Here is a 13633-nt window from a genome sequence, read left to right as displayed (position 1 = left end):
ATGATCATTTCATTGTGTTTTCTTTAAACTCTCCAGCTGCAAATATCAGCTAAAGATTGAGAAACTAATATCAGATCAATAGTCGATTCTTTACCTCTTACCAAGTCCACCTGAGAGCCAACCCCGTTATTTAATATCACCAAATCTTTTTCTTCAATCATCTTTTCTAAAGTTCCTCCATTATTATCATCTTGATCTCCCATAAATGCGCTGAAGTTCCCACACCAAACTATTTTCCCTTCCATGCTCTGGGATTGTTTAAGTTTTAACTTTTCTAATTATTTAAAGGATTGTAATAATTTATTATTTTAATATTCTCATCATTTGTCCAAATTTCTACAGCAATAATTTCTAAATCTGACATTATTTGGAGCTGAATAAATTGAATATTTTCCTTTAAAAATATGTCCCAGCCTCCTCCATCCCATTCATCCTGTCTTTACTGAGTAACCATGAATATTAAACTGTAATGACGGCTTGAGCCATGATTCTTGAATATATATTATATCTGGTTTTGTATTTAGATTATTAATGAAGCCTTTAAATTCCTGATCATTTGCTATTAGCCTGCCAGCGTTTCATTATTAGAATAATGTGACGATTTGAGAAGCTTCAGATTCAGATGATTTTTCTCCATCTCTAAGTTCATCATGGATTTTTTAACAAGTTAAATCTTTGGCATTAAAAAACTTTGTAGCTGCTTTTACTATGACTTTTATTTTGTCAGTTTTAGTTTTTCCTTGTTCTGAACAATTTATGAAATATGCAAGAAAAGGAATAAATTTTTCTAATGTAATATTACACTGATTATTGCCTGCCACTCTTTTCCTTTCATAATTTGTTTTTGGATCATTATCATTATTTTTTAATTCTCTCACTGCTTCAGCAGAAATAATTCTCTTATCAGTTTTAACTCTTTGAATTTCAGCCGCCTCTTTTCTTACCGTACATCCTGCGTTTGCTGCAGTATGATTTCCTCCACAGTTACAACATTTAACAGGATTATTTCCACCTCTTCACCTCCATTCCTCCACTTCTCTGTTTCCCTTTACAAACGTTCACATTTTGTCCAAACCTTTGACATTTATAACATCTTAGAGGTGGAGGAATATAAACTCTTATATTAAAGCTCATGTAACTAATCATCACCTTATCAGGCAGAACTTGATCTTTAAATCTTTGAATCCAGTAGTTCAGATCTACGGTCCATTTTCTCCTCACTCCTAAAAGCCTGTAACTTCTCCTCCTCTTATTATTTTCTTTAGCTCCTCCAAGTTTCTCCTACAGGAATCCCTGATATTACTCCTTTTACTCCTCTTTCTTTCCATCACTTCTTTTTTACACACCATTTGTAATTTTATTCTTTTGCTCAGCGTTTTTACAAATGATAAATACACAGTAAAAATGCCAGTGTTAAAATCTCAGGTGTAGTGTTAAATAAAGAATGTGAGTGTTGTTTTGACACCACACAGCTTTAAAATAACACTGCAAGTGTAAACTCCGTAATATTTGCGTTGTTAAATTCCAGTGTTAATTGGTTGGTGTTGCTTAAGCCCCGCCTTCGCGTAACGGCTGCAGAGCACGTTCTACCTTCTGTCGTCACGCCACCAGCCAGTCGGTCGGTACGGCTTCATTTCGCACACGGAAGACACAATTCTTTCCTAAAGGTGAGCTAAATATTCATACATGACCATTGTTTCGTTGGAAATGTGCTTTTTAGTTTGAGACTTCAAAGAGTGCACGATATTCAACCCATTTTGCATGGAAAATCCACCAAATTCAAGGTCCCGCCGTTTTGCCAAATCTAGGCGAACGGTAAATTTGAATTCTGTTATATTTGGTAAGTTCTAGTTGTCATTTTAAACCATGGATAATACTTGTATTTCTGTATTATTTGAAATATTGGCGATGTGTGTATCTAAAAAGCTAACTTTGCAAACGGTAGCAGATTCTGACTAGCTAGCTAGCTCAACACTCTAGCTTGGATGAAGTGTATATAGTTGACAGAGCTGACGTGTTCAAAGTGATAGTGGAAGTGATAAAGGGTTGGTTTAAAATATCTGTAAGGTGGCAAAGCTTGGACCGTGTCCCTTTTTTGTTATGCAGAAATGCTGGTTCAAGTGGAGTATCAGACCGTCCAGAAATGGGTTCGGGTTCCAGTGACGGATGACTGCTATGATTACTTGAAATTCATGCTCGAGGGTAAGTTGAGTACTAAATATGTTGTGGCAGCTGCCATTAAATTAAGTGAGCTTAAGGTAGTTTATCATAAATTATGCCCGAATGCTTATTAACCAACCCCTGTCCGTGTTCAAGTAATAATTATGTCATTATTTTTCATAAAAACGGCTATGTCAAACAATATGGGGAACATTAAAGATAAAATGTACTATTTCAACCACCAGTTCGTTGTCTGAAAATGTTATTCTAAATATTTTCAAATTATGAATGTAATTGACTCTTACCAGTTCTAACCATATGCTATAATGAGCATGTTAAGATTAGTATATTTGTTTCCTTCCAGTTCATGTTAAATTCAATTTGGCAAGTGAAATCTGTGTAGACCTGAAGGAATCTTCTGGAGTTGATGTGGATGCTGATATTTTTGATGAACTCCTGAGGTCTGCTACAGTGTCTTTCAAAATAGTAACTAACACTTTGGTAAGATTTAAAAGCATTAAAACAAGTGTTCCTTCTAATGCATTTTAAAAATATATAAATCTGAAGTTAATTTTAAGTTGTTTGCTAATGAGTCTTCTAAACTTTATACAGTGGGCGCCGTTGACGAGAGTGAGGTAACAGACGCTTCCTTCAGTTCTGAAGATGGGTCAGCCTGGTCAGTTCAATCTCCAAGCTCAGCGATCTCATCTTCTACAGTGATCACAGAGAACACCAAAGCACAGAGACGACGACTGGCTGAAGGACCACCTGACGGCAAGATGGCAAAAGATGTGAGTTGTGTCAAGGTGGGAAATACTTTTACCCAACTTTTGAATTGGGTTTTTTAATGGTATTTTTTATTCTGTTAGATTGAGCAGGACTTCATCATGCTCTTTGGAGAAGACCTCTCGGGGAAGTTCATTGCAAGATGGCCAACGTTCTACAAACCAAAGGTCATCACTGTCAGCAAAAGCCTTCGACAGAGCGTTCACCTGGATGACCTTCTGTCTGCTCAGGAGGAATCAAGTGATTATGGTATGTATTGATAGATAAATATGTTCAACAGTCTTTTCTATGTATGCATTCTCAACATGGCTTGTTATGATTTTATCAGAATGGGATAGCGACTTGGCAGCCATTCTCCTGCTGGTTCATCTCTTGCCTCTAACCGCCAAAGGGAAGAAACATGTAAAAATTAGTGCAACTGAGGCAGCTGATCGTCTTGTGAAGTTCATGAAGGTATGTTTTTGACATGAATTATTGTGCTTCACTTACTGTAAATTGATCTCATTTTTACAAGACTGTAAAATGTAAAGTCATTATTTGGCATTATTTGTATTATAAATTTATAGTTATTTTTGGAGGGGATGGGAGAGATCAGGGTTAATTTTATGACAAAATGGAACAAAAAGTTGGTTATGGGAAAATAATGGCACAAAGAATTGTATGAGCCCATTAGAACTGATCTTTTCACTTAAGCTCACAGGAGTTTCCTTGCAAGTCGCATCCCCTTTTATGGCATGTTCACAGTTAAAGGAAGGTGGAAAATGTTCTTAATTTGTTGCTAGTGAGGGACTAAAACCCCACCATGTGCTGTCTTTTAATCTTAGGTGGGGACAAGCATGGCGACATTCCTTGGAAAAGTTGAATCTGCACAGCCCTTCCTCCTCTGCGTTGGAGAGAAGAAGAGCCGTATTCAGAAGTTCTACATCATCCTGGATCAGAAGCCCAATCCTTGTGTGGCACAGACTGCAGTGGCTGCCTTCGATTAACTTTTTAAGGCGCACTTTGTGTTTGCTGTGTCCTACGATGCAACCCTCTTCAACTTCTACACATTCATCCAAACAACAGTTTATGGGATTGATGCGGCAACAACAAAGGAGAGCCCCAGAGTCAAGGAAATCAGAGTGAGAATTAACAACACTTAAATATGCCAACATGTTACATTTGTAAGGTTCAGCACAGAAATTCTTCAACTCTTTTTCAGCATTTGAAATTTAGTTATGCTTTGTATCCAGGGCACAAGTTGCGTTTGAAATGTGGGGAACATAGCTGTTCATCTGTTTTTTACACATATTCTGGGTTCAAAAAGCACTTGATGAAAGAACATGGAGACACTATTGCCATAGATTCTGTTTATGTGGACAATGTTGGAACAGATAGTATTGAGACTGATGATGTTTGTGCTGATGACACATTGAGTAGTACTTCTGTGCCCCGCTACTATTTTGTATGAGCTGTGCATTGAAGGTCTGTAATACTGAAATGGGTTTAATAAAAGTTGAACTTTCCATTTCTGTGTATTGTTTTGAATATTTTTTTACCACTGGATTTGGTTAATATTGACACCTTGTGGGGTCAGTTATTTACCTTTTTAACACACATTATGTTTTGAGGTTAACACTACACTGGTGTTACTTTTGACATTATATTTTAACACTAACACCGTTGTAATGTTAATGTGACACTCGGTATTGTTGAATATTAACAATATCTGGTGTTAATCTAACAAAAAATGGGTGTCAACCTTTTAACACTTTGAAAAGTGTTACTTTAACACCAGCTGACTTGGACACATATAGACACTTTGTGGGTGTTAAAATTAACACTGTGGGTGTTAATTCAACACTGGCATTTTTACTGTGTAGGTTTCCATCCCTTAAGACTTTAGCTAGTTCTACATCTCCAATAACTTTCTTTAGTCCATTTGACAAACTGATAGGACTGATAGGACTTACTCCAATCATTTCCTGTCCAGCCTTCAATTTTAATAAACTTTAAAATCTTCCTTCATTATTTTCTTTGTTCTTCATCCTCAAAGAAACCAACATTTAGTCCCTTTTAACTTTATCTTTTCCCCTCTTCTATTTTCTACCATAAACCATCTGATGTCCATATTTTCATCTTCCAAAGTCTCCACTACAACTAGTCATCTTGATCCACTCACAATCCAGATTAAGCCAAAAACCATCTTTAAATTCAACGTATTACTCGCCAGATAACGTTTAATCGCTTTCACTTAAAAAACAACAACAAAAAAACGCGTTCTCTCGTTGTTCCTTCCCTGCACCTGGAGCTGATGTTAACGTCTGAAGAAACGCAGCAAAAACAGCCAATCAGAGCCAAGAGGAGGGGCTTAGTGCTGTCAATCACCCTCATGTACTCGCTGCTCAATGTGTTAATGGCAGAAAAACAATTTACTGTTACAGGAAAATGTTTCTGGTTTTCCTTTTTCTACCAAACACTGGATGATTCAAGTCTTCAGGTTGGTGTTTTAATCTCAACCAGCCTGTTTTTTGTAGGATAGTTTTGTTTACAGAGACTTCAGGTTTCATTTTATTTGTTGTTTTATTTATTTTAGATATTTAAAATGTCTTCCAGTTCCAGTGCTAAGTGGTCAATAAATTAAAAGTTTACTGAACTTTAAGAATGTGTTCTTGCATTATTATTATCTTGAAAATGGTCTTAAATAACAATATATTGATGGTTTGACCCATCAGGTTAGTAGAACATGGAAACATGTTCCACCTGGTTCTGTTCCTGCTCAGGTTGGTTCTGGACCCACCTTCTCCTTGATGAACATGCCGGTGATGATGAGGCATTGATGACACACACACCATCAGTCAAGATCTCACTGCAGCTGCTAGCGTGTGTGTGTGTGTGTGTGTGTGTGTGTGGGTGTGTGTGTGTGTACTTGTATGTGCAAATGTAAGGTTTGGTTTGTTTTTTCTGCAAAATAAAACTATTTATCAAAGGCCTTTATTAGTTTTGATTAGTTTTTAATTCAGAAATTTAAATTTGATTAAAAAAAATCTCTCCCTGAAAGATGTGGAGCAGAATATAGAAAAACAAACTGTGTTAAATAATTTCTGTAATTTGTGCATCTTTAATCTTCCATTATTCTAATGTTTGTTTGCATATTGCTAGTATTATAAATATGATGCTTTTATGTAGCTTCCACTGATTTTGTTGTTCCAGAAGCTTATTTAAAATAAAAAACCTTGTACATAATATTAAATATTCATGATAAAAGAGTAAAAACCCTGGCTCTTTATGATTTACTTATGAAATAAACTGAGTTTTTCCCTGAATTGATAGAACTGGATATCAGGACAAAGATCAACAATAAATTATGGTGAACAAGATGTTTCACTGACTTTCTTTCTAAGGTGGTTTCCTCCAGAAACTGTCTCTCTACCGCCCTCTGGTGGTCACAGCTTGTAATTACACACTAAAATCCTCCTGGTTTCTGACAGGTAAAATAAATCAAGCTCCTCTGTCTTCTCACAGAGCTAACTACACAAATACACAGCTTGGTCATATAGAAGCGATCATTAGCAGCTTGTGTAACATTCACTCCAAACATTCTCTCACTATGGAATAAATGTTTTTGCTGTAACTTAATCAGTTTTAATATATTTTAAGCTTTGATGGTGGTTAATATATATTTTCTTGTTTCTGTTTCTAAATGTACATAGGATAGGAAAGAAAATAAGTATCTGCAGACAAAAAAAATCCTCATTATAAAAATCTTTAGAGTCAAAGCAGAAGAAGCAGATTGTGAAAAATCAGCTGCATCACTGACCGGATTCTTTAGCGTTCAGAGTCGTGATCTTCTTGGTCGAGCATTTGAGCCCCCAGGGTGGAGAAGACTCCTTCAGAGGGCAACCTGTGTCTGGGGTTGTGCTGCAGCAGCTTGGCCTCCAAGTCTTTAGCTTCGGCACTAATGGAAGCAAGTGGAGGGTAATAAAAGAAAAAAAGGCCTTCCAGTAACTGTGGCTGCATCAGCACCTCCTCACACACACACACACACACACACACACACACACACACACACACACACACACACACACACACACACACCCACACCCACACGCACACACACACACACACACACACCTACACACACACACACACACATCTCTTCCTCTTCCTCCTCACCTTGCAACACAAAGTTACATCCTTGCATTCAAATAATGATACATGTCAGATTTATTTTATTTTTCCTGCATGTATTCTAACGTTAGAAAAACGTATCTTGAACTAGAATATTAAATAAAAGTACAAGAAGTAATAAAAACTTTAATGTTAATCCTCAACTTCCGGTTCCAGCTTCTCTTCTGAAGGTGAGCTTCTATGATTGTCCTGCAGGTGGCGGTAAAAGCACCTGAAGTTGGTTTGCCAGCCGCCAGTAAAACCCAGAAGAAGAAGAAGATCAACACCGGTTCTGTATTTCATTTAAAACCGATCCGCTTTGCTCGGTAAGTTATTGGTTTCATATTTATTTGTGTCATATTCTGACCAAACATCTAGAACCCATATAGGTTGTTAGTTGCGCTTTAATAAAAGTGTAATTTTGTGCTTTGTCTTGCTTCATAAAGACAACATGGCGCCACTCGGACTTCTCAGCTTTGATTATAAGTTCTGGTTATGAGTTGGGAAAAGTCGAGCTGTTTTATTATTAATGTCGCAGTTTCCTCTTGTTCGCGTTTGACGTCTTAAGGCAGGAAAAGTCGGAGAAAGTCACTTTACTCACTATTCAGCTGAACCAGGAGGAAAGACACCACTTACTTTATTAGACAGTCAATCACAGAACTGCGCATGTCTCACGTTTTAAATAGTCGCACAATGATGACGTCAGTGAAGAGCGCACCACCGTAGGCCGGGTCCTAGTCCTCACTCTGCACCCTACGCCTCTATGAAGTGTGGACTAGTCAAAGTCACAGTGTTTTATTGGAGTGTGTAAAAATGTGAGAATTGTGACGTCACTTCTACATCCAAAAAAGTAAATTACAAATAAATAATAGAAATAAATAACTTTCTATTTCACTCCCACAAAAGATTTGACATTAATTTCATAATTATGTATTAAATTTTCCCTGTAATGAGTTTCTGTAAATGAAATTTAAAATTTAATATCAATTCCTGTTTGTTTTGTGTCTGAGTTTTGGAGACAATAAACATTTTTTTATTGCAACTTCATTAATGTTTTTAGAAATATTTTCAAAATTGATTTTGTACAAGAAATTTATTCCACTTTTAATTTTTAATGTGATCAAATTTGGTCAAATTGGGATGAAAAGTTAAATTATGATATTAACAATTTAAACAATTTAAGTTTTTATTCACATTTCCTTCCTTCCTAAAAATCACCTCAGTTTTTAAAGTGAAATTATTTTAATGTTTAAACGTTGCAACATCACAAAATCCCAATCTTTACACCAATATATTAATAACTTAATTTAAGATTAGAAATTCATCTCATTTGTAACATTTTCTGTTTTTCTTTCCTCAGTTAGTTTGTGACGATTCTTTTTTATTTCTTCTTTTTTCTGCTCAGTTTATGAGAACTTGATAGTAAGAAAAGAACTTTGAACATGAACGGTTCTGAACTGAACTGGTTCTGTTTCAGATCAATTAATTCGTTCTTGTTTTCTCCACAGTTCAGAGTTTCAGGATGAACTGAAGACAATCTGCTGCCGTTTCTCCTGGTTCTGGTTCTGATTCTGGTTCTGATCCTGGTTCTGGTTCTGATCCTGGTTCTGATCCTGGTTCTGATCCTGGTCCTGGTTCTGGTTCTGATCCTGGTCCTGGTTCTGGTCCTTTTTCTGATCCTGGTTCTGATCCTGGTTCTGGTTCTGGTCCTTTTTCTGATCCTGGTTCTGATCCTGGTTCTGGTTCTGATCTTGGTCCTGGTTCTGGTTCTGGTTCTGGTTCTGGTTCTGGTCCTTTGTTTAGTCCAGTCGTCTGCAACCTTTACAATCTAGAGACATTTTATTTTATTTTATTTTATTTCCCAGTTTAATAAAACGGGTCCAGAGCCACAAAACCACATTTTAAATATTTACTTCATTTAATCTGTTTTAACTGTTAAAGACAAAATATTTTATTTTGACTTTTTCTACATTTTATTATATGTTTATATTTGAATTAAATTTTTTGTTTAATATCAAGAAAAATAAATGTCAATAAAATGAAGATTAATCAATTATTAAAATAATAATCAGCTAATTTGGTAATCGATTAATCAATAACTTCAGTATTCACTCAAAAAGTTAATTTGCTGGAAAAAAAACATTCAGATGTAATTAAACCAAAACTGAACAAAAAAATCTATAATTTTACATTTAAGATGAAATAAAATCCTGTTTGTAAATATTTTTACTCAGAACTCATTAAGCTGCAGTTTTAGCTTCACCAGGTTCAAATTATGTAAAAAATAAAAATCTCTTATTAATCACCAATTATTAACTGATAAAATGATCAATAGGTCAGTTCTCCACTCTATTGATAAAACCTAGAAATGATCAAGTGATCAATAAAGGAATTCTGTCATTAAATGTTTATTTTCTTATTTAAAAAAGAAACTGAATTATTTGTTTATTTGCATCTTTTATTTCTAATATTGTACAAAAAGGTTTAAATGAAAAATATTGAAAATGTGATTTTTATTTGTATCAGATTTAGTTACTGAAACATTTTAATGTCATTTTATTGTGAAAATTAAAAACTAAATGTCAGTAAAAACAGAAAATGGTTCAAATCTTCTTTGTTTCTTGTTTAAAGTTGAGTTTGTGATGTTTAGTCCTAACGAGCTGCAGGCTGCAGAGCTCTGCTTTAACTAGTCTAACTAACCTTCATCACTGCTGAAGACTCTGGAAACTCTCCTGTTTGGAGAAAATGCGACTCTGCTCGGCTCGTCGGGCTTTAACTGTTCCCTCTGAGGTCGAGGCCCAGAGAAAGTCTTTGTGTGTAAAGATGAAGAAATAAAGCTTCAGCGTGTGAGAAGCCGAGTCCTGCTGGCGGATTTAGCGGCCAACAGACGAAGGTCCGCCGGAGCTGAACGAGAGTCGCTGAAGAGAATCTGGAAAGTCTTTGGTCTGAAGATGAAGATGAAGAGAATGTGAAGCAGTGAAGCTCCAAGCAGCCAGCAGTCCTCTGATCAAATCATCAGCACTTTTCCTCGCCTCATTTCTTCCCTCGGCTGGTTTTTCACCAAAATTTTACAAAGTGTCAAAATGTGGTGATTTTTTTATGACAAATTTACGCGGAAATCATAACTTTTTGTATTGAGCAGTAGCTCAGAGGAATAAGAAGTGGACTGGGAGTCCACAGGTTGCAGGTTCGAGTCCTGAACTCGACCAATTTTACTTTAATTTTTCCTTTATTTGAGTCAAAACACAACAAGATCCCTGCTGGACTCGAACCAACAACCTTTAGATAAGCAGCCTGTATTCCTGCTCTCTCCGCCACTCGCTCATCTACACTAAAATACTTTTTTTTTAAAACTTGTCTTCTGTTTTTTGAGGATTTCGGTGAAAAAGGGGCGTTGCCAGCGACGACTGAAGGCGTGGCTTCAGAATCGTCTCTAATCCAGGAAAAAAGGTCAGAGTTCAGATCCAGAAGCCACAGGTCCAAGCTGAGCTGATGAATCAACATGTTCAGAACAACAACGGAGGAGATCTGGAACAATTTACTCCACATTTCACTTCATCTGCAGAAACACTTTTTCTTCTTCACTGGGAAACTTGGGACTTTTTATTCGTCCTCACATGTTGGGAACTTTTAAGGTCATTGAAACTAGAAGGAAAATATTGATTTTCCATCCAGTGTTCAGTTTGAAATCTGTAAAAACACAAAATGTTTCCAGGATTTTAGTCCAGTTTCTGTTGCAAATGAAGGAGAAAAGTTCAACTTTTATTTCTCTGCAAATTCATGAAATACAAAAATAAAAATTTACTTAACTTTTGAAATTTAGTTTCACCTGGTTGGAAATAGAGGAAAATAAAATAAAATAAGGTTTAGTTAAAACACAACCAACCCTAATTACATTTTTAATTTTTATATCAAAAAAAACATTTGAAAATATAAAAAATAAAATAAAAAGTCTGGAAAGTCAGAAGCGTTTAGAAGCAGTTGTCTTAATTCCTGAATGAAATTATGACTAATTAAATAAGAGGAATGCAGATTGTTTTTCATATTTAGTTTTTATTTGGATGTGAATAAATATCTGCTGGTGGCGCAGCGGCATAAAAACACATGAAGAAGAACCAGAACAAACACGTTACATTCAGAAAGAAACTAAACGTCACATGATCCAAAGAGCTGCAGCTCGGACCGCGCCGCCGCCGCTTTGTGCTTCCTCCGCCACCATCGACCCGACTACCGGCCGGTTCTGACCCAGCTACCGGCCGGTTCTGACCCGATTCTGGAATAATCCTCCTTTTTTTAAAGTTTGGATTTGGGAGAAAAAACAATTAAAACATGATTGTTTCAAAGTTTCAGCACAAAAACAGAACCGGACTCTTCAAGTATGAGTCAGAAACAATCTGCATCGGAAAGACACGCACACACACACACCTACACACACAGAGACACACACACACACACAGAGACACACACACACCTCAAACGTGGCATCAGCAGGGAGAATATTCAGGTTTCAGCCAAATCTTGGACCAGAACTTCACCCAGCAGGTCTTACTGGTTCTGGTGAAGGTCGTTGTCGTGGTAACCCTTCCTGCCACCTGAATATTGGTCCCTTCTGACTGCGGCCCGGTCAGAACCGGTCCATTCAGTCTGGCAGTGTCTCTTCTGATATGTACAAACGGCTTCGTGTTCAAACAGAAGAGAGAAATAAGAGAGGAAATAAAGTTTTACAGGAAAACAGTTTAACAGCTGAACATATTTACACGTCTTATATACAGAACACACCACCGGGTCAGGGTCACACCATCAACGCCTACTCCACTTCCTGTTTCCAGAATAATTGATTGATTCATGGTTGGACGCAGAGGAGGAAATAAAAACCGATTATTTTACTGGGAGAACAGATAACAAACATGATGAGGAGCTTTTATACTGAAGGAGCCTTCAGGAAGTGACAGCAGGCCGTCCAGGTTCTTCTGAATAAATTGGTGTTTCATATAAACTCAGCAAACATTTTGAATTTGACAGAAGTTGACTTGTAATTGAGTTTCCAATTCAGGAAGTGGCTAAAAAGCCTCCTATTGTTTCTACACCTTGAGCATCTTTAGTTTGTTAAAGTTTGAAAGATAAAATATTTTAACTCTTAAAATGTGGTCAAGATTATTCTACACCAATAGCAGAATACTTGAAGTTTGTGATTAGTGAGACTTTGACCATAAATCCAGGTAAAATCCAGGAGTTGGTAAACAACCTCTCACTGCCTGATGATCATCTTTCTGCATGGAGTCGAGCCACTAGTTACCTCTCTGGTTTTTACCTCTTCATTATAGTTTGTAGTTTATGTTTCTAGTATCTTTCTCCAGTTCACCTCTTGTGGTTTCTGGGCCTCCATGGTTTCAGGAGCCTTGTTGGTCCCAGATTCTCCTCCACTCCTCTGTTGTCGGCTGCAGCTCTGCTGTCCTCACATTCATCTGACGGATTTTTCTCCAGCAGCATTTGGATCTCAAACTCTCCACTTCCTGAAGAAGCTTCTCTGTAAAATAACTCCTTACTGATTTCTACATTTAGTAGAAATATAGAATCATCTGCAAGGATGAAGCTCAACCACACCTTGAACCAGGGAGCTTCTCCGTGACCTCAGTGACCTCTGACACAGTTTAAACCACTCTTTTTCTATATGGAGGACGTGGTGACTGTGGTCCAGATGATTGTGGTCCAGTTACATCAAAAGCCCTGAAATCAACCTGGACTGAAGTTTTATGAATCAAAAGACTAAAAACTTGGTTTTAAATATTCTTTCCTTAGTGTAAAATAATCTGCACCTAGTTTGAAATCTAAGAATTGTAGTTTTTGAAGTAGATCCCATTAAAGCTGCTCAAGGTCGTGACCTTTAGTCATTTCCTGTATTAAAAGCTGCAGTCGGGGCATCAAACATCAACATCATTCTGACTGTTTCCAGGATAATTTAACTTTTCATAAATATTTTCCTACCTTCAGACCGGAAGCTCAGCATCTTATCGTCTAAACCAGAGTTGTAGAGCTTTGATTCAGCTCTGTTGGAGCTGAAGCTCCAGTTTAGGAGCCACAGCTGCTGCTGGAGCCTGTTAGCATCGTTAGCATCGCTAGCTCCGCTCAGAGTCTCTGCGGGCTGTTTTCATCTCTGTGGAGCTGCTTCTAGTTCACACTGACAGATAAAACATTGATTTCATGTTAAAGTAGAAAGAAGATTTAAGAAATAAAACAGCAGAAACACGAAGAAAGCAACAAGGGCTTCATTAGCCAATCAGGAGCGGGAAACTAGCTAACTGCTAACTTAGCCTTCTGCCCCCTACTGGACTCAGTGTGTAACTACAACAACCAGAGTAAAGCTAGAGAGCTGATATGTGAAAAGCACTTCCTTTGGATTCTTTCAAAGTAAAACACAAGGAACTAAATTCTCCTCAGTACATTTTAGCTCGTTAGTTTATTATATTATCAGAAAGCAATAAGGTGTAATTTTATTAGGATGTTTTATAAATTATATAATTGGGCTCTGAAGCCAAAT

The sequence above is a fragment of the Xiphophorus hellerii genome, chromosome 24 (assembly GCF_003331165.1).
Source record: "Xiphophorus hellerii strain 12219 chromosome 24, Xiphophorus_hellerii-4.1, whole genome shotgun sequence".
NCBI classification, from domain to species: domain Eukaryota; kingdom Metazoa; phylum Chordata; class Actinopteri; order Cyprinodontiformes; family Poeciliidae; genus Xiphophorus; species Xiphophorus hellerii.
This window is presented reverse-complemented; position numbering follows the sequence as displayed.